The 26005-nt window shown below is 45.6% G+C and overlaps 1 protein-coding gene and 1 pseudogene across 1 annotated transcript in view; one reads left to right on the top strand and one right to left on the bottom strand.

Annotated features, from left to right (window-relative positions):
• The window catches only part of TRPC4 (transient receptor potential cation channel subfamily C member 4), a 233979-nt gene that overhangs the window by 188814 nt on the left and 19160 nt on the right, over nt 1–26005 (bottom strand). The window lies entirely within an intron of this gene.
• LOC149875074 (U2 spliceosomal RNA) lies at nt 2438–2592 on the top strand (annotated as a pseudogene).

Below are 26005 nucleotides of genomic sequence, written 5' to 3'. Positions count from 1 at the left end.
GACTATAAAACTGTATTAAGGTACAATGAAAACCAAAAATAAATACATAAAATACAATAAAATAAAACCCTGAAAAATATTAACAAAAAGGTTACTTACTCCATTTCAGTGTAGGGTGAAATTGCTGCTAATATGTATATAACATATTATTCTGAATCTTTTGATAGAGTATACTAAAACTCATAGCTTAATTAGCAATACCACCAGAGCCACCATTTAGATGTTTGAGAGGTTTTCATTATAGCTTTAATTTAATTTCCATTTGATTGTCTTATTTATTTTCTGAGGACCCTAATTTCATTTCCACATATTACATAAGTAAGTACTTATTTTATTTTACATTACATAAAGGGAATGCCCAAGCCACAAACAGACATTACTGTTGTACTGGTAGAAAAGCCCTTCTCCCAGCACAAAAAGAGAATGCATAGCCATTCAAGTAATTTCTCATGGAAAGGAACTATCTCTGCCCCAAGAAGTTAGATCAGTTCCTATGAGGAAGATCTCCCTTTTTCTGATCTACCTTGAATGGCTGTATATTCCTCTCAGGTATGGAGCACATCCAATATCCCACGGTCCTCTGCTCTTCTTTCCTCCCTCCAAGGGAAAGGGAGGGAGGCAGAGCACTGGCTTCCTGATAGCCTGCTCAGAGGCAAGCTGTCAGGGAGCTCTGTAGGGGCCTTGCAAGAACAACTGCCACCCACCAGCTGACTGGTACTGAGGAGGCATCCTCCTGTGGCAGGAACCCTCCAAGAATGCATTTTCATTGTGAGAGGGTGCCCTGCTCCCTTCCACTGATCAACTAATTGGTAGGAGGGTGAGGAGGGACATTTTCCCTGCAGGGCCATTTAGAAACCAACAGAGCCAGGAGCTGACCTCAGGGTTGCTGTCCCTGGGCCCACTTCCTTGTGCTTCCAGCTTTAAATCACCCCATGTTCATTTGGGTTGCACATGAAATCAAAGAGCTGGGAACTGCGGCCAGCTATCAGTAGCTCTGTTTTCTCACACCTCTGGATGTAAAAATGCCTATATGCAGCTTGCCCTCTTCCCAGGCATGGGAGAGAGTAGGCAGTCAATGAATAGGCTTCCCTAAGGGTGGTGCTACGTAGGTAAGCAATCCACTCAGGGGCCATTCATGTACACTCCAGCACCCAGGTTACTTTTCTAGTGATACATTTTGTAGCAAAACCCCCAGTTTTTCTTTTTTAATACACACACACACACACACGCGCGTGAGATACGCATTCCCTTCCCTTCCCCATTTATTTCTGGCTTTTCTTTCTCTCCCCCTCTATTCCCTACAGACAAGCACAAGCAAGCTCAGACTTAGGATAAGCTTTAACATTTTTATTTTGGTAGCAAGTTTTTCGTTTTGGATATCCACTGTTTTATATTGTATCATTTTTAGTTTTGTATTAATTCTTACTGTTGTATATTGTATTACTATCATTTTCATATTGATTTTAATTGTTTCATATATATGGATATTGTGTGGTTTAGGCCTGTGTTTGTAAGTGAACCAAAGTAATGTCAAGTTTCCATTTTGTATGTCAAGTCTCCACCTTATGTCCTCTGCCTGGGCATCCCTTGTTGCAACTGTAGAATAAGCGGGGGGCTAAAACCATTTGCTTTTATGCTTTGTGGTTTCACAAGAATGTACCCAGGAAGCACCTCAAATTTGTCTTTCCACCCTGTTGTGTGAGAATGCAAACCACAAAGCTTGTGGCTGAAAAGTCCCAAGTTTTGCAACTAATCTTGCAGCTAGGTGACCCGAAGTACGCCTACGCTAATGGAATTTTCCAATACCTTGTAATCGAGTATATAAGCAATGGAGAATAGGCACTCGGGGTCAGCTTTGATCTGAGTCTCATGACTCCAGGCCGACCTGCTTGCAAGCAATAAAGGCTTTGTCTCTGTGGCTTGTGGTGTGACTCACTTCTGGGGACGAAATTGGAACTTAGCCACCAGGAGCTCGAACGGCCCCTTGTGCAACACAACTGCATGAGTCACGTACCCCTCCCATGTAAATTGGTTCCCAGATGAATGAGAGTGATTGGGAATGATTGAAATACATGGTAGCAGGCCTCTACTGAATGGCCTGTAATGACTGGGCCATCACCTCACTTTGATTCATCTAGGACCTCACTCAGGAACAGAGACAAGAACCCAGCATTTGAAAGACAAAGGACCCTGCAGAACCAGCAACTCTACCTTTGTACCCCACCACTACAGACATCAGAAACTGCACATCCCTGCATGGAGCACACATGCTCAGTACGCCAGGGGCTGACCCTTGCCTGGGCATGCCTCCTGTCACTAGGATCACACAAGGTCTGCCCCTATAAAAAGGGGCAGTGAAGACAGACCCAGTGGGACAGCCTCTCCATCTGGACCAGCACCATGCCACACTACAGGGGAAGCAGCGTGACCACGTAGGCGAGCTCCCCAGGGTAACTGTCTCTGATATGTCCTCCATAGGAGGTCTATATTGAGCAGATTCTTTTTGGTATTGGGTGGTGGAACCGGAGCGTGCTCCATCCACTCCATGCATTGACCTGGTATTGCAGTGCTTCCAGGACCGGTGCAAAAAAACAGGGAGAAAAAAAAAAAAAAAACTACCTATCCATCCAGAGGTCCTGCCAGCGACCCCCCTCTGGACAGTACCTACTGGACAAGGACCCCTTTCCAGCCTGGATAGGTAGCTATCACCTCCTACCCCCTCTTCAACCAAGGACTTGAACTCTGCTTCTCTTCCCTACCTGGACTCCAGCCCTTCCATTGAGTCTCTTTCTCCTGCTGCCATTGTGAGTGCCTGTGTATGTACATGTGTGTGTGTGAACCAATAACTTCATGGGGCTGTGTAGTATGTTGTCTGTGTAATAAAACTATTATTTGGACCCCTAACTTGTGTTTTGCTTTACTATGGTTTGGCCCTGCTCCAATCTCTGCTCCTCTAACTTCTGTCTCATTTCTCCCTCTCCTGCTTCTAGCTCACTGCCTCCTCCAACACCTGTCCTGAGCTCCTCTCTGCCTCCAAACCCCCTGTTTCTTTGCCACTGTCTTGTCCCCACTGCCTTTTCCTTTTCCCCTGAGCAACCAGGTTTCTGCCTCAGTTTCTTTCCTGGCTGTCTCCTCCTTGCCATCACTTATCTGCCCCCCATTCCCCAATATCTCAGCTGCCTGCCTCAGTTTTCAGCCCTAACTTCCCTTAAGTAAACCCAAGTCTCAGTTCCTCAGCCAGCTTCTCTGTAGTCTGCTGGTTCTAATCCTAGTTCTGGCAACTTGCACTCCCTACACTTTAACTCTCTCTCTCACCTGAACATTCCCCCAAGTATTCCAGGTACCCTGAACACACACATACACACTGTACCATCCAAGTTAGGATCTTAGCTGTGTGTATGTGTAGGTGGGCTGTGTGTGTGTATATATATATATATATGGCATTGTGTGCATGATATACAAATTAGTGATTTGTATCTAACTTTTGGGGTGTATAGTGTATATGCTTGAATTGGTGATAGGTATGCATGTGCCTGGGCTAGTAGTGTGTGTGTGTGTGTATGCACCTAAATGATTTGTGTGTTTGTATATGTGCAATTGTGTCACACCCTCCTAACAACGCAATATTGAGATCCTGAGAGTTGGCCTGACCCCACAGGGCTACAATTTAATATAAATTGTTACTGTAAAAAATGAACACCTGTCCATGGCCCTAGTCAAGTCCATTGCATAAAATCCTAACAAGTGTTGTCCTTTTTATACTTTATTTTATTCTTGAAAAAGTAATAAATAATATTATACTTTTTATTATGTATTACTTCCTTGCTTTAAAAACATGGTTCTGAACTTTGTAGTCTTTATAAGACCTAAAAGGCAGTTGAAAATACATAAGACAAGAATACATCTATTTCTGTTTCTCTCTTCAGGATGCTTGGTAACACAACTTGAACTTAAGTAACATTGGGTGTGTCTACATGTGCATTTAAGCACACCTAAATTGAATGCCTATTAGCTTAATGTGCATTAAGTGGATTTAGGCAAACATCTACAGGTGCAGGCGTTAAAGTGCATTAACACTGTGTCAGTCCCAAGTCAGTTGACACACACAGCGTTAATGTGCTTTAACACATCTACACTTTCATTAATGTGCTTTAACTATTTAGGTGCAGTAGCAAGGCACTAAGATGAGCCTGCTCCTCAAGGCTGAAGAAGCCTGGCCAAACAGAGCTCCCCAGCTGCAGGTTGCCGGGGTAACAGCCTAAGGGAGTATTTGGCTACACCTGTTGACATTGCCTGACTGGCAGAAGGCAGCATCTGGGATATATAAGCCCAGGCTGTAGTTAGCACACACATACTTTCTCTCTGGTAACTCACAAGGAAGGAGCTCTTATCTGCTGAAGCTACTTGAGACCTGGTGCTGCCTGACTAGCTCTCTTAGTACTGCCTGCTCTGCTATCTAGGTGCTACATGATTACAGTGCGTCTCCCAGGTACCTAGATAGGGGCATGTTACTCTGAGTGGAGGTTTGCTCTCTTAAAGGGGCATAGCACTGTTGCTATTGTTAGTATTTAGGTTATAGCTTAGGGGCTTGTGTCTGTGTTCATGTTTACCCTGGAAGATCAGGATGAGGCTAGAAGGGGAGGTTTGGAGGTCTCATTAGTTCCCGGAGAGAGAGGGCACATGATTTGGCAGAGCCCAGTGTCAGGCACAGGGAGCATAAAGCCAGAAGGGCACAACCAGGAGGGTGCAGTGAGTCTGGAGGGGTGCAGTTACAGGGGCACGGTGAGCCCAAAGCACCACAGGGGCACAGTTACAGGGTCAGAGGAGCTCACAATGCCAGAGGGGCACAGCACCTGTAGCGCCAGCGGGACGCAGCTAAGGGGGTACAGAACCAGGTACCTGGGAGAGAGGCACAGAGTTGGGCATCTGAGAGAGAGGCACAAAAAGCCAGTCACTTGAGAACTAGGTGCCTGTGTGCTGCAGGGAGACGGGAACGAGAGGGCTCAATGCCAGGGGCACATAGAGCTGATGATGGTAATAACACCTCTGAGGCATGGGACACTTTATCCAAGTAACTGCTACACTATACACTAGTTCCTCAAATGATTATATCAGTATCTTTTCTATCAATACAATCAACACTAATTTAAACAAATAATAATATCTCCAAGTTTCAGCTGAAATCAGGCCCCTTGTACATGCCAAAAATATTAAAAAGTTGATGCCTTGAAGATGTTAATGCCAATGAAAAGCTTAAATATCTACTTGTTAGGTGGTCCAAGTTCTCTATTCCGTGTGGCAGAATAAACACGGCAGTTTATCCCTATTGACCTTTAAGCTGTTTTAGTCCTATTATCACTCCTATGTTTTTAACTGTGTTTTATTCTTTGTTGGGAAAGGTGGCATATACATTGAATGAATGAATGAAGAAAGAAAGAAAATAAATCTCTCCTCTCATGTCTCTTCCCTCTTGTATTTTATTCTGCTTCTTTCTGCAAGTCCATTCATAACATATGATGAAGTATGCTGGTGCCAGAAAAGCTCTTGATGCCCTTCACCAGTTTCTAAGGGCATCATTACACATGTTCCGAGGATGGAGGGGGCACTTTAATTAAAGCAGCTCTTGGGAACCACTCTGAAGTGCCTGCAGTATCTTGTGTATTCAGTGTCCTGTGTTTCAGAATGGTGGCTGGAGTCCTGTAACTTAAGCTTGTTTGACAAACATTAGCTAAAGCTTCCCCACCGCCTTTTGGAAGTACAGGAATGTTGAATACACAAGACAGGGAGGCTGCTGGGGAATGTTAATTTATTAATTGAATCAGTTCATCAGAGTAGGCATCTTGCACATCTAGAGGCATCCTAAGTTATTGCCCTATCACAAAAATGTAACAAGGCAACTGCTACAGAGATTTAACAATGCACAGAGGCAACAATGATGTCTTGCTGCCTCCACATCACCCCTAGCAAAACTCTGCAGCTGAAATGGCAGCTGTCATTTTTTCATTCCCCTTCCCAAGTTGGCATGGTCATCCTTGCCCTGCCCTAACTTTAGACTAACACAGCTAACCACCTCTATATGATGTGTGAGACAAATTTCAGTTCTGGATATCTACTGCAGGGTTTGGATTTTTGAATGTGGTCTTTTTCCTTTCATGTCATGGACTACTTGGCAGACACTAAGGCTAGGGACAGACATTCAAAAAGCCTGAGCCTGAACTGATTTAATCTTTGCAGGTTAGTCTAATCAGTTAGTAAATGTACAGACATCCCAGAAATGCAAGCACATGCCTGCAGGGGCTCAGGCTAAAAGATGGGGGGTATTAAAGCAACCCTCCCTTCCCTTCCATGCTACTGAGTTGAGGGGGGCATGGCCAGGCCATGGCAGAACCCTCTGATTAGGGAGGGGTTCCCCCTCCCCATCTGACCAGCCCAGCAGGGAATTCATAACAGTGTTTATCACACCATTAAGAAAACAACAGAGGAACATTACCAGCTAACTATTGATACCAGCTAACTTAGGCATGGACCATAGCCAGCATGTGGTCTGCTAACTAATACACAGACACCTCCTCAGCATGGCAGAGGGGAGGGGGGAATTTCTGCTTAGCAAGGAGTGGCAAGGGGGAGGAGAGAAGCAGCCCGCAGAATCTGCTAAGCTCCAGCCAGGGAGCGGAGGGGAGGGTCCAGCCTTGCTGTGGAGCAGAGAGCCCTGCCCAGCCCAGAGAGCAAGCCAGGATGCTGGGGGTGTCTGGTTTATCTTAAACCAGAGCAAGGAGTCTGGGACAGACATTACATAAACCAGTTTGACCCAAATCATAGTTTCATAGTTTCTAGGGTCGGAAGGGACCTGAGCAGATCATCTAGTCTGACCCCCTGCCATGGCAGGAAAGAATACTGGGGTCAAACGACCCCAGCAAGATGTTCATCTAACCTCTTCTTAAACACCCCCAGGGTAGGAGCCTGCACCACTTCTCTTGGAAGTTGGTTCCAGACCCTAGCCGCCCTGACCGTGAAGTAGCACCTCCTGATATCTAGCCTAAACCTACCCTCTGCCAGCTTGTGACTGTTATTCCTGGTCACTCCTGGCGGTGCTCGGGGGAACAGTGACTCCCCCACTGCCTGCTGATCCCCCCTGACTGGTTTATAACAGGCCACAAGATCCCCCCTCAGCCTTCTCTTTTGGAGGCTGAACAGGTTCAGGTCCCGCAGTCTGTCCTCATAGGGCCTGCCCTGTTGTCCCCTGATCATACGAGTGGCCCTCCTCTGGACCCTCTCCATGCTGTCGACATCCCTCTTAAAGTGTGTCACCCAGAACTGGACGCAGTACTTCAACTGTGCCCTGACCAGTACCACATAGAGGGGGAGGATCACCTCTTTGGACCTGCTCGAGATGCATCTGTGGATGCATGACACGGTGCGGTTGGCCTTCCTGACTGCCTCTCCACACTGCCGGCCCATGTTCATCTTGGAGTCAATGATGACCCCCAGATCCTTTTCCGCCTCCGTGCTGACAAGAGGGGAGTTCCCTAACCTGTAGGTATGGTGCCGGTTGTTCCTCCTGAGGTGCATCACCTTGCACTTGTCTGTGTTGAAACCCATCCTATTCTCATCCGCCCACTCTTGTAACCTGTCTAGGTCTGATTGTAGCCTGTTGCATCCTTCCAGTGTGCCCATGTCCCCCCACATCTTAGTGTCATCAGCAAACTTGAACAGGGTGCTTTTTACCCCCTCGTCCAAATCACTGATGAAGATGTTGAACAGTGCGGGCCTGAGGACCGAGCCCTGCGGAACCCCACTGCCCACGTCCTTCCAGGTTGAGAAGGACCCATCCACTACCACCCTCTGGGTGCTGCCCTCCAGCCAGCTGGCGACCCATTTGACTGTGTGAGTGTCTACACCACAGCCCCCCAGTTTCTTAATGAGAAAGGGGTGAGAGACGGTGTCAAAAGCATTCCAGAAGTCCAGGAAGACTATATCCACTGCTACCCCTGCATCTAATGATCTGGTGATATGATCGTAAAAGGCCACCAGGTTGGTCTGACAGGACCTGCCACTGATGAACCAATGTTGGTTGCCCCAAGTATGCAGTGCCCTGCTGGCCCCTCCTGGATGTGTGCCAGCCTAATTTTCTCAAACAGCTTGCCTAGGATCGAGGTAAGACTAACCGGCCTATAGTTTCCCAGGTCCTCCTTCCTGCCTTTTTTGAAGATGGGAACCACGTTGGCCCTCTTCCAGTCTTCCGGTACCTCACCATAGCACCACAAGTGCTCGTAAAGCCGTGCCGGGGACTTGCAATGACCTCGGCCAGTTCCTTTAGAACTCTAGGGTGGCGATCATCTGGATCGGCTGACTTGAATATGTCCAACCCCTCCAGAAGCTCCCTAACTAAATCCTTGCTAACCCGTGGCCCAGGTGTGCCCCCCACCCCGGGGCCCGAGGGGGGCCCAGCAGGGAGGTGGCTGTTCTGGTCCCAACTTAGGAAGACGGAGGCAAAGAAATCGTTAAACGTGTTAGCTTTGCCATCTGGTGTGACGACCAAGTTTCCCAACGCATCCTGCAAGGGCCCCACATTACCCAGGACCTTCTTTTTACCCCCTATGTATTTAAAAAAGGACTTCTTATTGTCCTTAATCTGGGAAGCTAGTCCTAGTTCCATCTCTGCCTTGGCCTTCCTAACTACCCCCCTACATCCCCGAGCAACTACAGAATAGTCCTCCCTGGTGATGACCCCTTCTTTCCATTGGGTGTAATCAGTTAAGTCTGATATACTACATTCAACCAGGTTTATCTCAAACCAATTTCAGTCATTTTCTAACTGCTTTATGTGCACTGAACTTCTGTTCTGTTACAGGTGTAAACCAGTTTCTGACCACTTAAACTGATTTATGTGTAATATCTGTCCTTAGCTTCACTATCACGTGTACTTTTCTGCATGATTACAGATTCCCCTTGCTTTATGAAGGTTCTGTATGTGCAAATTCACTCTTATACCACGACCCTTTTTACACCAAAAATTCATTATATGTGAGGTAAATTCACTCTTATGTAACTGGTGTAGTGGAAGCCCACAGTAAGCTGCTTTGTGTGGTGTACTGTGGGTGTGATGCACACCAAAATATAGTCTCCTGTGTGGATCTGTGCTCCTCGCTCATTGTCTGAGACACATATTTCTGTAGTTGCCATCCCCATTATGACAGTGCCCGGTGCATGTGCTGTTGACAAGCATCAAAATTCTCTTATAAAAGTGACAGAAATGGGTCTGGAGGTCAGTACAGTCAAGGTCTTGGAACGTATACCTATCTGTTACATTGTAAAGTGGGTTCCCTTTATGTGAAGTTGAGTTATGCACTGTTTTCCAGGAATGTATGTAAAGCATAAAGCGAGGGAAACCTGTATTACAGTTATTACAGCAGCAACAACAGAACTCATATTTGAAGCAGAAGTTGCTAAGAAATGATATGCCACTGGCCTTCCCAAGAGGGAGGAAAACTTCAGAACAGCACTCTTGCATACCCTTATCACAGGTACAACTCTACAGAGCACACCAACTCATTTTGCCTTTCTGTTCTTCTTTGTATCGTAATCTGATATTTGAAACAGGGTGGAGGGGGTGTCCATATGCTTTACGGTAAAAACATTCCATTTCTTTGGAGAGTGGAGCCCTGATTTTTGCCCTTTACATTTATTCAAAAAAGTTTTGGAGAATATTGTATCTCAGATATAGGCTTCCACAGTAGCTAATCTTTTCTATTGTTTACCCAGCAAAGGCCAGATCTTGTGAAAATGTTAAAATCAGTCATTCACTTACAGTTTTTATGGACTTTGGTACTCATGGAAAAACTATCAACTGTAGTTAAGGAAGCTTAGTACAGACACCTTATTTTACATGATGATATTTCATTCTTAATTGCATAAACTACTTAGCTAATATAGGCATGTATGTGTACTTTATTGTAATTGCTTACCCTTTAAAAGAATTAAACAAAAAGGCTTTAAAAATTAATCTGATGACTTCATCCTGCCCAAAAAACACAGCTTCTCACAATTACAGTCCAGCTGCTTCTAATTTTAAGGGGACTGGCAAATATTCAGTTAATGTCTTGATGGGATCTGATCGCCAATCCCAACAATTGTGCTTCCTGCTATGCCACATGTCCAGGGCAGGAGCTGCAATTGTTGGGATCAGGGATCAGATCCCAATCACACTACTGTCAGCATAGAGCCCAGGGGACAAGTTTGGAAGTGCTGGATAGGAGGGTTAATTTGCTATATGTGCAAATTATGATACCATACAAACAAGCCACAAAGATGGTCCACATATTTTTGTGGAATATCTTTGGCTGGTGTGCCACTTTATGGCACCATAAATCAAATGCATGTGTAGCACTTTTACTATTTGTGGTACAATTAACATGTTAATTGCACCTTAAATGTAACATGTGCTAGGGGCCTAACAGCTATGTTCAAATGTCTAAAGAAAGTTAGATTTGCAGAGATGCTGGGAACTATATAGTTATTAATAGTGGAAGAGTCCCTGTCTGTTATGTAACACTAAAAGGTAGGCATATTTTGTATAAAGCTACTACTACTGTGCTTAATATCCCTTCTACTAATTAAATGTATGTCTGTACAGGGACCAAAACTTTAATTCTTTTCCTTTTAAATATTTTAGGATATACTAGCAAGTATACAGTTCTACAGGCCATCAATATGCCAGTGTAACATATTGGTCTTAATGTATATTGAACTGGCATATTGATGAGATTATGCTTAAATAAATGCTTATGTATTTTTTCAATTGCTAACACTTCTTTCTATTTACTGCTAGCATTTAAGTACATGTTGAAAACAGGAAATTCAATTATTTTTTAAAGAGTCATCTCTTTTCATATTAATTTCTCTTACGTTGACATGAAGAAATTCACAGAACAGTACTTTTTCTCTTGATAGCAGTGTGACATTTATCTTGGCATTTCTGTTACTCCTTGTTATTTAAACAAAAATGAAATATTTTCACTCCTTCTGAACTGCAAACATGGTACCACCTCCAATCCACAATGTTTATTGCATAGTTCATTGAAATCAGTTTAGTACAGTCTCTGATATGGAAGCAAGCTTCAGCAATATTTTAATGTATATTGTTTCCAACTGCTTAACTGTTTCTCTGAACAATAAAACGCAGTGATAAAAACACATCATGCTTGCCCTTTTAAGGGTTCATTCTTTTTATAGTCATGTAAGTGAAATGTTTAATTTCACTGAACTCAGTTGTAATTTGTATTCTATGTCCAAAGTACAATGAGCTCTTTGGTGGTACTAGTTATTAGGTACACCCTGTAAATACATAATATGATGATTAGAAGGAAGTGTTACCCTGTCTCCCCTGTTATAAGCACTTCATTATGGAAATACTGAATATACCATATTCTGCTATTGCTAGGACTCTTGCTATTTATTTCTGTCTTCCTCCTCCGTACTCTCTACTAGCAATAGAGTTAACATTTATGATGACTATAAACAGACCACATTTGGCAATTTCAAGATCCAGATGCCATGCCCTGTATTTTCCAATTGCAATGTCTGTCTCTGGGGTTCATTCCTTCATTAGCTATTCTTCTTACTGTGTTGACAGAGCACAGGATTGTATTGAGGGCTCAAGCGGCTAGGATTGCTCTCTTTTTTAATACTATTTTCTTATGACTCACTCTTGATTCTCAGGATAATACATACATCTTAGAAGAAATTTTCACTGAACTTCATGATAACTCACATGTTAGAAGAATAATTTCCAGTGATAAACAGCTCCTTTTAGGATTTTGTAGAAGTCCTTTTAACAGTCAGCAGACTTAAAAGAGCACCATAAAATTTGTTTCTTGTGTATAACTTCAATGAGTAATTAAAATTTTGGATACCGATTAGTTAGCAGCTTATGTAGTTAGACCCTGATTCTTGGGATGAATATACATCAAGGATACTTAACCTTAGCCTACAGAGACATATGATTCAGTTTGTTAGACTCCTCACAGGTCCAAAAAATTGGCGGCAGGTAGTACTGGCACTCCCCTGCTGCCAAATTTCCTGACACGCAGGAAGCTCCATAAGCCCTATGCACTAGATAGGCCACATGGGGTGAGGGCTGTTCAGGGCCCTTTCCAAAAGCATAGGCATGGCAGCAAGAGGCAGAATCTGGGCATGTGGGGCCCAGCCCAGACAGGAAGACATGGGACCTGGGAATCTGGGCAGGGTGGTGTGAGATCTGTCAGCACAGTATGAGATCCAGTCACATGATACCAGATCTGGAGATGCAGGTATGATCTGGGTCCCAACTCTGTGGATCCAGCCCAAAGACCATTCCCAAGCCACTCATCTGACCCCCAGGGCCAAAAAGATGTAACGCTACTGATATACACAAAACCCTGTGGAAATACTAAAGGTAACAACAAACTTTGCATTTCTCCTGGAAGAAATCCTTTTCTCCTATGGTCTTCCAGATGTACAAGTCCATTGTCCCCTTTAAGTACTCATGAAGTATACAAGATAAATGTGCTAACACTTTATACTGGGAAAACTGCAGTTCATTCAAGTTAATTGTTACACCTCCCAGAGACAAGCAACATGTAACAGTTGTGCTCTTTTTCTTTTGTCTTGATTTGGCCCTCAAATCAAGAACCTCCTCAAATGCAACATCTACTTTTACCCTAAGATCTAATGCAAGGACTGATATTTATGATCCTCCAATCTTGAATTCACTGAGCCAGGCAGTTTATGTTACCTTGTTTGTCCAGGGCCTCGAACCTTAGATTTCAGCCTGGATTGATTACTTGCTACCACAATACATATTAAAATACATTTTAAGACGAACACAGAAACTTCAAATAACAAAGCAGTGACCCTGTTCTCTTGAAGCAACTTTAGAGAAATTAAGTGGAAGGCCTCAAGAAAGTACAAAACTAAGGAACAACAGAGTTGTACAGGTCCAGTGTAGGCAAAGTTTTCAAAAATGCTGAGTGATAGCTTGAATTATTTCCACTTTGACAAACTGAAACACCTAAAAGGGGCCTGCTTTTGAGACAACTCACTCAGACCACTTAAGGAGTAACATAACCTTTAGATGTGTCTCATTTCTGGCATCCAAAAAGCAAGGCATCCCAAACAACTTTTGAAAATCTTGACCGAAGCCTCAGACCATAACCTTCACAGGCAAAGACTTGCTACAGCATGTATTATGAGGGAAAAGCACATCTACAAGGTCCTTCTATGCTGTTCCTAAGGGCATCTATACCCCCTTTTGGGTTGAAGTGTATTCTCTGGTGACTTTTTGAAAACCCTAAAGTAGGTGAACCCTGCCATTCCCTTCCCCTTGGTGCTCAGAGCCACTTCCCCTCCTTTCTCCCTTCTCTCGGGGCTCAAATTACAGGGAGCTCAGGGGGGCTGAGCCCCCCCATAAGAGACAAGAGCCCCCTCATAAGAGACAAAGCAACCCAGGCAGTGGGAACGGCTCCTTCCGGCTACCACTGCTGCAGACCCCCCAAGTGTTGGAGGGTAATTCAAAGCCTGACTTCTCTGCCCGCTGTTACTGTTTTCTCCACTGTCCCAAGGACAAGAGGAGTGCTAGAGCCACTGCTCCTTGCCCCAGCCAGTTGCTGGATTCAACTGGGAATGGGGACAGAGGCAACAGTGTGATGGGAGGTAGTTTCTAGTAGTGGAGAGAAGGCTAGAAGTAAGGGGGTGCAGCCACCTCTACTGTTCTCATACCCCAATTTGGAAAATCCTGTAGCCACCCCTGGCTGATACCAAATTTATACAGGGTATAAAACTATGTTATATTTTTTTTAACAAAGCAGCAGAGAAAAGTGAGAGTACCTCCAAAGCATTTTGACTTCACACCACCACTGAGAGGGGAAATGCTGTATGCATAAGCAGTGCAAAAGCCGGATGCTCAGTGCAAGAAAAGGTAAATGAAATTTGGTACGTGTGTCTTCCTTTTCATGTCTTTACTCCTAATGATTTGAGTTTGTTTTCTTCATATGTTGATTTGTATAACAGAACAAGAATAACTTTTCACGAATTAAAGAGAAAAGGGAAAACATGCACTTGGAATAATAGAAAATTAGAGATCTAGTCATCCAGTCCAACCATCCCCAAATATTTTATCCCAGCCAATGGTTTGTTTTTCTGGAGCTTAAAAACCTCTAAGGCTGGAAAGTCCCTCTCTGGGTAGCCTATTCCAGTGCTATACTAATTAGATAGTTTATCCTAATATCTAACCTAAACTTCAACTTACTTGAAGTTTACTGCAACTTAAGATCATTGCTTCTTGTTTTATTCTCTGCCATCACAGAGAACAGTCCAGCTCCCTCCTCTTTGGAACCACCCCTCAGATAGTTGAAGGCTGCTATGAAATCCCTTCTGTCTTCTCTTCTCCAGACTAAATAAGCCCAGTTCCCTCTGCCTCTCCTCAGAAATCACGTGTCCCAGCCTTCTAACCATTGTTGTTGCCTTGTGCTGGACTCTCTTCAATTTGTCCAGGTCCTTTCTGTAGTGGGGGGGCCCAAAACTGGACACAGTACCCCAGATGTGGCCTCACTAGTATCAAATAAAAGGGAATAATCACTTCCCTCTATCTGCTGGCAATGCTCCTGCTAATGCATCCCAGTATTCGTCAGCCTTCTTGGCAACAAAGGCATATTGTTGGCTCATATTCAGCTTATTGTCCACTGCAGCCCCCAGGTCCTTTTCTGCAGAGCTGCTGCTTAGCCAGACAGTCCCCAGGCTGTAGCAGTGCATGGGATTCTTCCATCCTAAGTGCAGGACTTTGCACTTGTCCTTGATGAACTTCATGAGAGTTACTGTGCTGATTGGTATCAAACTGACTCATCAAACTAATGATTTAGACATAAACACAAACGTTATACACTTGATTACCCCAGACAGAAAAAGCTAAAAGATGTCAAAGGCTGGGGTGGTGCTGGGGGGGGGTTTGGGGGGGCTATAGCCACCCCAAAATGCACCTTAGCCCCCCCTGTAGCCACCCCTCCCAGCACTGCCCCTGTCCAAGTCCCCTGCCTCTCCTTCAGACTGCTGCCACCCACCCCACGCAGCTGACCCTGCCCACCCCCACCCCCTGCAGCCTGCAGAGACACAGAGCTCCTGGCCCAGCCTGGACTAATCTACATACAGTATATATTTTTATTCTCCTTTTGCAGATAACATAGATAAAACAAATGTTTAAGTGAGTGCTATTAAAAAAAGAATAAGTATGTTTTGGAAGAAGATGTATAGGGGAGCCCCTGGAATTTTCTGTCTAGTTCACCTCAGCCCCCCACTCCCACCCCCCACCAGAAAGAGGCTGGCACCACCCATGCTCAAAAGTGCTAGACTTTATCTTGGTCGGTCATTTCTTTTTTATATTCACCAACATTTTCTACATAATCAAACTATAGCTAAAGGATATTGACAGCACTATATCCCATCAAGATTTTCAGCAGCAATATGATTATCCTGTAACTGCATGAACTTTTTTTCTGGAAGAGTGGCACATGATTTTTAGAAGCATCATGTTTTGGAACCTCTGGTGGAGAAATGTCAAGCATTGTCATATGTGTCAACAACAAGACATTGTGCAGGCATATAATCAGATGCATGCTTGATCATCAGACCAAAATACACAGTAAAGAGGATAAATTTTGTTTTATATAACTTGAGGAAAGGACACTGTGACATACCTTACAGTGTACAACAAGGATGCAGTGAAATGACACTTGCCCTTTTAACTATGTTACTTTCAAATCACATAACCATATTTGGTGATGTTACATACTTTACAGAATATCTTGGTTTGCTCAGAAGATGCTTTCAATTCCCATGAAACCTGCAGAACCTATATATTCCCAGTTCCAACTACACTATGAGCTCTAGACCTAATTTAATTTTTAAGTAAGCATCCAGCCCTTCTCATCCCAGACATACTACAGTTTTTAAAAAATAACATTGATTATTCATGGCTTCTATGATAGGCACTCTGAGTATATATTAAATGATATTTGAAACCTATGACCTTTTGGGGACCAGGGTGAATTTGTTTCCATTGTGAGGTTTCCAAGTTTGCTATGTTTTCCTAGCCAGGTTGTGAGATCTCTGCCTTTTAGATGTGGAAGTTTTCAATAAGTAGGAGGGGAAAGAGAGGAAGCATCTTTACCCTCAGAGGGCAAACTGGGAAAAAATATCATACTGGCCCATTCAAAATCTATGGGGATGGAACTGGGGATGGGTTTATTTTGCTTGGATTTTGTGACGATAAGGAAGGATTTCCTGAAGAGACACCGGAATCCTGGTGTGACAATGGAGAGAGAAATATGATTTTTTTTTTACTTCTTTAAAAAGACGGTAATGTATGGAAAATAATTCTAATAATTATTAGGGCTAATAATTAGTCTAACTCTTTCTGCTCTCAAATATTAAATAACTCAGTGCCTTCCTATTCTCTTATATTTTGCCTTACATTTGGCTTGCATGAGACATGTTACAAACTCAAAATGCTATGTGTGGGTGGATGGAGAAATGTTAATGTACAGAAACAGTGATGGCTCAAGCACTAGTTAAAGGTCCTTTTAAAATTCACAATAATGTTGGAGCTATACACTACAGTAAATACCAAACAGAATTGTAATATATTGATGGAAATTAACACAACTTATTGTTAGAAAGTATTTACAGGACATTATGAATCACTTTTCTTAGAACTGTTTTAATTACATTCCAGATGGAAGAATGAAAGGCATCCTCCTAGCACTGTAATAGGCTCCCATAAACAAATTAGCAGATATTTTAGAAAACTTCTTTACATATCTAAGCTTGAATGAGTCATGACCAACTACATTTCCAGTTATGTCAACTCTCTCTCATGAACAAGTCCCGCTCTGGCTCAAGGTAAAAAGAATTCTACAACTCAAAGTTTTAAACAAAGGGCACAACAATACATTTTAATTCACATTTACAGAAGAGATAGGCAGGTCTTGTTTCACTGAAAGCTTCCAACCTTTGCTTCAGCACTTACATAAAGCTTAGACTATTATGCTATCGATTATAATATAGGGTATGTGCAAGTAGGGTGACCATCCTGGATTGTATCTGACCATGTGTAAAGTACAAGTCTAGTTGCCTAGGGATATTTTCAAAATAAACGTAGGCATCTTAGATTTGTAGTTACTCCATGGGATAGGCAGAATTACCTTGGGTGAATTAGATGCCTAAAAACTGTGTAAATATCATTTAGACATCTTAGATATAAAATAGGATCTTGGTCTATACCTATAAAGTACCACTATGTTTCAGGTATCAACCAAGAATATAATATCTTTGTCTCTAAAGCAGTTGTCAGTACTCCTACATCTGATTAATCAGTTGTTCTTGGCTTTTGGAAATTGGTATAATTCAATTAATGTTATTAATGTTTTAGATTCCAGAAATATTATCATAATGTCTTCTCTTTCAGATGTTCTCTCTCATATGGATTTTCAATCCCCTCTACATTTCCTTCCCCCACCCCCAAGCCTTCAAGTTGGTCTACACTGATTTTTAGTTTCTGATTGACTTTCTTTACAATGTTTACTATACCTGGTTGTAACACCATCACCAACCTATTTAAGTTCCCAGTCCTGAAAAGATAGTTGAGATCACTGGAACTACTCAACAATTGACTTTCTGACTGTACTGGTCAATATACATATTTGACCAGTACAAATGCTATTGAGATGAAGGCTGAGGATCTCTCAAATAGTAACAGTTTCACTGCAAATGTAGCTTGCAGCTCAGACTACTGTAAGCAATGGCCCAGAATTTCTGAAAGATAACACTCATTTCACTGCTTTAAAGGCAGGTACTAGCTTGAATTAGAGGTTCTCTTAATATTAAGCTTCCCATGGTCTGGCTCTGTTGTAGCAGTTAATATTTTAATCCTCTATACTTCAAACTAGGTTCTTTTTTCTTAAACATCCCACATTATCTATTCTCAAACCTTTTTTGGCTTTTCTCCAGTCTAATTTTATATATGTGAGACAGTTTGATTCATGAGTGGATGTACCTTGATTTTCCTTTTAGTAATTAATTAAATGGGTATTTTGAAAACAATGTACACCAGACAAGACACAAAATATCGATATAATCGAAGAAAAATGATGCTCCTCTGCAGCTCTGGATTTTGGTAAACATATTTACTTTTTTTAGGCAAATAAAAGGATGCTTTTAGGGGTGGATCCAGGGGCATACCCCCTCTCAGTCCCTGCTTTTGATTACTGCTTCACCCAAACTTTAAAACCAACTGCTGGGCCCAGGAGGGGCAGTGGCATTTCTCTTCAGGCATCATTTAGGGAATCAATTGACTTTGTGATTCATTATAATCTACCTGGCTTCTATTAATCTCTCTTCACTCTTCGCTCTACCTAAAACTCTAGTGTGGTAATGACTAACAGGGTGCATCTACACATGCATTTACTATAGTCTAGATTTACTGTGCAGTAAGCTACTGCATAGTGGGCACATCTACATGTGATACTACATTGCCGTAACAATGAGGTACGGTGACACAGCATCCATGAGCAAAAACCGTGATGCTGCAGCTATGTCACCATAGCTGAACACATAAGGTGTGCTCCCTCAATATAATGTAATGCTATGGTAATGTGGCAGCTAAAAATAACCATGTGCCACACACACAATGCTGTATTACTGCACAGTCCATACACTGCACTCACAGCACAATCCAGGCTGTTACTGTGCCAGTGAAGTAACAACAGCAGCACCCGGCAGCCATCTTTGGAAGCCGGCCCAGCTCTCTGCTCTCTGGATAGTCCCTTCTCTGTCCAAAAGCAGCATGCCCAGTGCAAAGGCAGCATGCAGCAGCTCCCTCCTTGCCCACACTGCCTCCCTGTGCCATGGCTGCTCCAGCCCCTCACCCTGGCAGTGATGACCGGCTCCTCACACTCCTGCTGGCCATAATACTGGTCCTGATGGCCCCAGCAGGCACCACCTGCCCATGCCCCAGGAGAGCTCCTCAGCAGCCAAGGCACCAGGTGCAGGAGGCCCTGGGAGACAATCTCCTTCTACACTCCCTACTCTAGCCCATTTGCACTGTTGCCCACCCCCTGCACCATGATCACTGCAGACATGTCAGAAGAACAAGTCTTTGTTTCCCTTCCACATAACAGACCCCCTCCCTTCTCTTTTCCCAACACACTGGAGGAAAAACCAACACCATACCTACAGGCTGGGGAACTCCCTTCTCATTAGTACAGAGGCAGAAAAAGATCTTGGAGTCATCATTAATGCCAAAAAGAATATGGGCCAAAAGTGTGGGGACAAACTAGTCAGGGGGGATCAGCAGGCACTGGGGAAGTCCCTGTTCCTCCGAGCATTACCAGGAGTGACCAGGAATAACGGTCACAAGCTGGCAGAGGGTAGATTTAGGCTAGATATCAGGAGGTGCTACTTCATGGTCAGGGCAGCTAGGATCTGGAACCAACTTCCAAGAGAAGTGGTGCTGGCTCTTACCCTGGGGGTCTTTAAGAGGAGGTTAGATGTACATCTAGCTGGGGTCATTTGACCCCAGTACTCTTTCTTGCCATGGCAGGGGCTCGGACTAGATGATCTACTCAGGTCCCTTCCGACCCTAAAAACTATAAAACTATGAAACTATGAGAGAGTGAGTTAGATGCTCAAGAAGCCTGACTTGAGGCACCCTCAAATGGTCAATGCTGGGGCCAGGACCATTTAGAGTCCCAGGTCCGAGACTGCTTTAGGGCAGGCGGAGGCCCTTCTGAAACCAAACAACTAAGTGATTGAGTTATCCCAGGAGGAAGTGTTGAGGGCGTAACAGGGCTACAGAGATCGTCGAGCTCAAGAAACACAACATCATTGGGGGTAGGGCTGAGAAGATCTAGGGACCTGCTGAAAGGTTGGCGTGAGGTTGGGGGGTCAAAAGGGGCAGGGGCCCACTGCGGTGGGTGTCCAGAGCCAACGGCCTGGGGTTTTGACTGGCCTTGGAGGTGAGACCAGGGCCTGTATGGCCAAAGGTCCCAGGGGAGCCACACCTGAGAGGGAGAAGAGTGCAGGGAGCTAAGCAGTCCAGAATGAGGGTGGAGTAGGGCACCTGATTGGAGGGATCCAGTCGGGGTCCAGACTGAAGGATTATGGGGCCCAGTGTGGGGCCAGAGATGCTAAGAATTGTGATGCTATCTGCGAGGCATGGACTGTGGTGTAGGGGAGGTTGGAGCCGCAGATAGCACCCCCTGGCATCAGGGCAGGGAATGGGCAGCTTCCTGCATTATACCATCAGCTTCTGGAAACAACAAAGTCGTAGCAGTAGAGACTGGGTGGACTGCCCCTTAGAGACAAGTGGGTAGGCTGGCATGAGACCCAGCCCCAAGCGTGCCTCCTGTCACAAGCTCCATCCAAAGGTTCTGAAAGAATTAGCCAGTGTCATAGCAGTGCCACTGGCACAACTATTTAAGCACTCATGGTTCTCATGTGAGGTCCCAGAGGACTGGAAAAGGGCCAATGCAGTCCCTATTTTCAAGAAGGGGAGGAAGGAGGATCTGGGTAACTCTAGACTGGTTAGTCTCACCTCTGTCCTTGGGAAAACCCTTGAAAAAATTATCAAGAATCACATTTGTAGGAGTTCAGAGGGTAATATGATGCTGAAGGGCAACTAGCACAGGTTCATAGCAGGTAGATCCTGCCTGACAAACCTTGTTTCTTTCTATGACCAGCTCACTACATGCTTAGATGCAGGAGTTGAGGTATATGTCACCTACTTGGACTTTAAGAAGGCTTTCAACATGGTATCCCATCCTATTCTTGTAAACTAATTAAACAGCTGTGCCATAGACGATTACACAGTCATGTGGGTGACAAATTGGCTTAAGCATCATACCCAGAGACCAGTGGTGGATGGACTGGTATCGATCTCAAAAGATGTGGACAGTGGGGTCTGCCAAGGCTCAGTCCTTGGTCCAGTGCTCTTCCATATCTTCATCAGCGTCAGAGTGTGGAAAGCACACTGTCCAAATTCGTAGATGACACCAAACTATGGGGCAAAGCAAACACACTGATATGAAAAACTAAATCCAGGCAGATCTAGACAGGTTAGAGAAGTTGGCAGAGAACAATAGGATGCAGCTCAACAAGGACAAGTGCAAGGTGCTGCACCTAGGGAGAGGGAATCACCAGAACACCTATAAGCTGGGGTATGACCTTCTCAGCAGCACAGCAGCACAAAGAGATCTTGTAGTCATTGTGGACTCCAAGATGAATATGAGTTGTCAATGTGATGAAGCAATTAGCAGAGCTAACCACACTTTGTCATGCATTAGTAGGTGCATCACAAACAGCTCCAGGAAGTTGATGCTTCCTTTCTATGCGCCACAGTTCAGGCCACAGTTGGAGTACTGCATCCAATTCTGGGTGCCACAATTCAAGAAGAATGTGAACAACCTTGAGAGGGTCCAGAAGAGGGCCACTTATATGGTTAGAGGCCTGCAGGGAAGACCCTATGAGGAAAGGCTGAGGAACCTGGACCTTTTCATCCTCTGCAAGAGAAGGCTGAGGGGGAATCTTGTGGCAGTATAGAAATTCACCGGGAGGCGGGGAGGTGGGCAGCAGGGTTTAGGAGATGCTCTATTTACCAGAGAACCCCTTGGAGTAACCAGAAATAATGGCCACAAGATGATAGAAAGTAGATTTAGGTTGGACATCAGAAAGAACTTCTTCATGGTTAGGGTTGTCAGAATCTGGAATGGGCTTCTAAGGGAGGTGGTGCTCTCCCCTACCTTGGGGGTCTTCAAGAAGAGACTGGACAAGCATCTGGATGGGGTCATATGACCCCAGCACTATTTCCTGCCACTGGCACTGTTTCAGACTTGATGATCCATTGAGGTCCCTTCTGACCCTAGCATCTATGAATCTATGAACTTCCTCCTGGGACAAGTCCTCCTCCCACCAGGCCCATGTGTTTTCCTCCCCCTTCTGAGCCACTGCCACCAGCCACTGAAGGAGGAGTATCCTGTCCATGGTGCACCTCTGGAACAGCCAGCACATCTGGAAGGCCCCAGCACTGGACAGCTGTGTCCCTGAACTGGAACCCCTGCTGGCCCCTGCAGCCTCTCCCCTACGTCCAGAAGTTGGACCTGCAGAACCATGAAACAGAAGCCTTTTTGTGAGAGTCTGTAACATTTAAAAGACATAAGTTGCTCTGTACCAGAGGCCATGCACTGACCAGCCTCAGATCAGAGGTCAGCCATGAATGGGTGCTCAGGGACCATGGTAAGTTGGGTGGACAGGCCCAGGCCAAGGCCCAGGCAGCCACCAGCCAAGCCCTCTATTCCCGCACACTCCCCATGAGCCAGTGGGCCGCTAGGTGATGACTGCAGGCAGCCTGCCTCCCCCAGCACATTCCCAGGGTAGGACCGACCAGGGTTGTGGCAGCACCTGCTGTCATGGCTCCAGACTCTTCTTGCCACCCATCCCTTTGCAAGCCACCAGCTCTGCTGTGTTGCCCAGCCCATGGCACCCACACTGGGGGTGTGTGGGACTCCAGGACAACTGGAATTAGAAGCTGGCTGTGCCCCTGCCCTCCCTACTGGAAGTCTCTCTGGGAAGGCAAGTTGGGGCCAGTCCCCTGCCACGCTGCCACTGTGCCCCAAGCATGCCCCTGCTGTGTGTGCCCCAGGCAGTGCACGATGAGATGTTCATGAAGACTAAGGGATGCCTGACCCAGTATGCCCTGCTGATGATTCTCATGGTGCCCTGGGCACAGCTGTGCTCCTAGTATGGGACTGTGAGCTACAAAAGTGCAGAGGGGAGGCCTAGGCTGCCCTGCAACCCCCACCACCTCCTGGAAGGCTACCTGTGGCAGCGCTACATGTCTCTACCCCCACTGCCAAGGAGGAGAGCATCAATGCATTCCTCAGGGTATGAGAGGCCCATTCCCACCCAGCTGTGGGCACACAAGCTGCTTAATAAAATTTTGCACTATGTCTCACCTCTCTGCATGCCATAGGGGTGAACCTGGGGGCAGAAGAGTGCGAGCTAGGCAGGGGGGAGGAGGGCCCTCCCCTCAGTGTGAGGCTTACTACATGTCTAGGGTTGGTGTGGCTGGTGGTCCTCCTATATGGCAAAGACATCTAGCTGTGTCTGATGTCTTCAGTCCACATAGTGTGGTGTGCAGGCACCTGGCTGGGCCCTAGCCCCATAGAGAAGCTGGTGCTGCTGCTGACCCTGGGGCTGTGCAGGTGCTGAGACAGGTGCTGGCCAGGGCTCCCTGAGCTGCTGGTGGAGGGAGCAGCCAGGGAGCTGGGTGGGACAGGATGCTGAACACTCAAGTGTCCCTCCTCCAGTGACACATCGCCGGAGGTGCTGGGGCAGGGTGCAGGCTCAGGCAGGCCACCTGTGCTGGTATAGACCACATTTGTGGCCAGGGCACTGGAATTAAGGTCAACTGCTGCATAAAGGGCATGGCCTTGCAGGTCATGGCCACTCACTATGCCCACAAGGCCTTGACCTTTATGCAGCACTGCTGCACCGACCAGTAGTGCCCTTGTTTCCACAACTTATCTGACAGGTCCAAATGAATATAGGTATTGGAACACCTGCCAAACTCAAACCGGTATAGCAACTCTGTGTTTCCCCAGAATGCCATGAGGCATTCAACCTCCTCCTGGCTCCAGCTGGGGCCCTGGGTGAAGGGCGTTAGTGTGCACATGTGAGTGTTGCTGGGTCCGGCTGCGGAGGAGGTTAGCATGCTGGGTCCTGCACCAGCTCTCTGGGTGCCTGCATGGCTGTCCCTCTGCTGCCAGTTCTGGACAGCTGCCAGCGGTGCCCAGCACAGGGGCACAGCAAGGGACTGGCAGCTGCATGGCAAAAGCTGGGGGTGCTGGGGGTGTGCAGTAAGGAGGTGGTGCTAGTCCTACTACCAGAGACAGCCTGCAGGCCCTTGGAGACTAGTGCCTCCTGTGTCTGGGGGGTGGAGGGGACACCAGCAGCTGATCTCCAACCGGGGAGGGTCCCCCAGTGGCCAGTCAACAACCGGGAGGGGGTGCCCCCATGACTAGTCGCCAAACAGAAGAGGGAGGGTCCACCAGCACCTGACTGCTGACCCCAGAAGTGCCAGCATCAAAACTGGAAGTGCTGCCGGCGCTTCTCTCAGTGCCCCCGCTGCCTGGCTGGTGCCTCTTCCTATGCTGCAGGCAGCCCTGGGGAGCTGACAGGGATGGCCAGGGGCTGCAGCAGCCTGCAGCCCTGTTCAGCACCCACCTGACCTGATGGCAGTGCCCTGGCAGCTGTGTGGCAGCTCAGTGCCCAGCAGCACTCCTGAGTTGGTAGGATGTAGGCATAGCAAGGATGTGGCCTGACTAGGGGGACACATAGGGCCTGCAGTACCCTCAGGCTCCCTGGTGCGTGTGCCCCAAGGCACAAAATGTGCACAGGCTTCTATAGCCTGCAAGCTGGAGATGCCACAGAGGAAGCCCAGCCCTGGAGCAGGAGAGGTTTCCAGCCAGGAGCCTTGTGCAGACCCAGCAGCAAATTTGCTGCCCAGTTGCATCTACACTTGCATTATTTTGCAGTTACTAATTGCACTTAAAATTTGCTACTTGCTTTTTCAGGTAGCAAATGTAACCGGGACTAAGCGTTGTTACTGCAGAGTAAGCACATGCATGTGTAGACACATGTAGTTACTGCACAGTAAACTTGGCAACTGTGCAGTACCACATCTCGTGTATATGACTTAAGAACTTAGATCAGTAGTTCTCAGCCTTTGTAAAGACACGTCATCCTTCAGAAAATACCAGCCCTAAAATTCCCTTTTTTTTTACTAGAAAAATAAGAGAGCAATTCTTCTGTTCCAAAGAAGTCAGAAAGCCCACAAGTCAAAACAATTTTTGACACTGTTAATTCCTTTTTAAAACATATCTTGTGCATCTATGCATTTATCTTGTGACCCATATGAAAGTGGTTGCACACCTAACTGTGCTAACAATTTGTAGCATCTTGCGTCACCTTTAAAAGGATCTTATGGTATCCCAGGGTGCAGTGGCACTCTAGTTGGGCTTAAATACATAATGGACATGTCTATACATCACCCTACATGCCTGTAGCCATGCACTACATTGCCGTATGATGCACTACAGCAATGTAGTGATCACTTGAGTCTACACGTTATCAGCAGTTACTTTGCCATAGTGGCACGTTCTCCCATTTTAGCATGCTGCTATGGCGAAGTAGCAGTGAAAACTAACCACGCACCAAATGCACAGTGCAGTAAGGTTGGTTATGTCCAAAAGGAAGACCTAAACATTGTTGCCATAGGGCAATGGGTAGGTGCACCCTATGTGTGACAGACTTGCTCAGTGATCTTAGAAGAAATTGTTTAGTTTCTCTGTGCCACAGTTTGCAAATCTCTGAAAAGGGGCTAATATTTCTTGCTAATTTCTTTAGCTGCATATTGAGATCAACATAAAAACTGCTGTGTAGTTGTGAAGGCCTGCACTGTCACTAGCTCGGACATGTTTATGCAAGGAATAAAGGGCAACAAGACATTCTGGTCTCTTTTTGCTTCTCCTTTCACTCCTAACCCCCACCCTCACTATGCAGTTGGTGTGATGCGGTTTGCATCACAAGTCCATAAATCAACATCACTCCCTGAAGATAACTGGTAGGGAGAAGGCAGACAGCAATGCAGGAAAGGGATAAAAATCTTGTTCTGTTCTTTCCATACATGTCCAATAGGCCAGCCGGAAAAGTGGATCTATTACCATGTAGTAAGTAAATCACACCTTTTTTTAGGGCTGCAGTAAAAGTATTTTATCTGTGGACAAATGGGGAACAAAGAAAGAGTGGTAACTCCCTGACTCACAATTCATTCTCGGGTGTCTTCCTCAGATGGCATAGCTACTCTTTTCCCCTTACTTGGGACTTAGACTTCTGAATCCATCTGCCCTTCCCCTCCCCCCAG

Source organism: Crocodylus siamensis, chromosome 1, assembly GCF_052110815.1.
Source record: "Crocodylus siamensis isolate JL-2025a chromosome 1, ASM5211081v1, whole genome shotgun sequence".
Classification (NCBI taxonomy): domain Eukaryota; kingdom Metazoa; phylum Chordata; order Crocodylia; family Crocodylidae; genus Crocodylus; species Crocodylus siamensis.
Note: the sequence above shows the minus strand (reverse complement) of the source record. Positions and strands in the feature narration are given on the sequence as shown.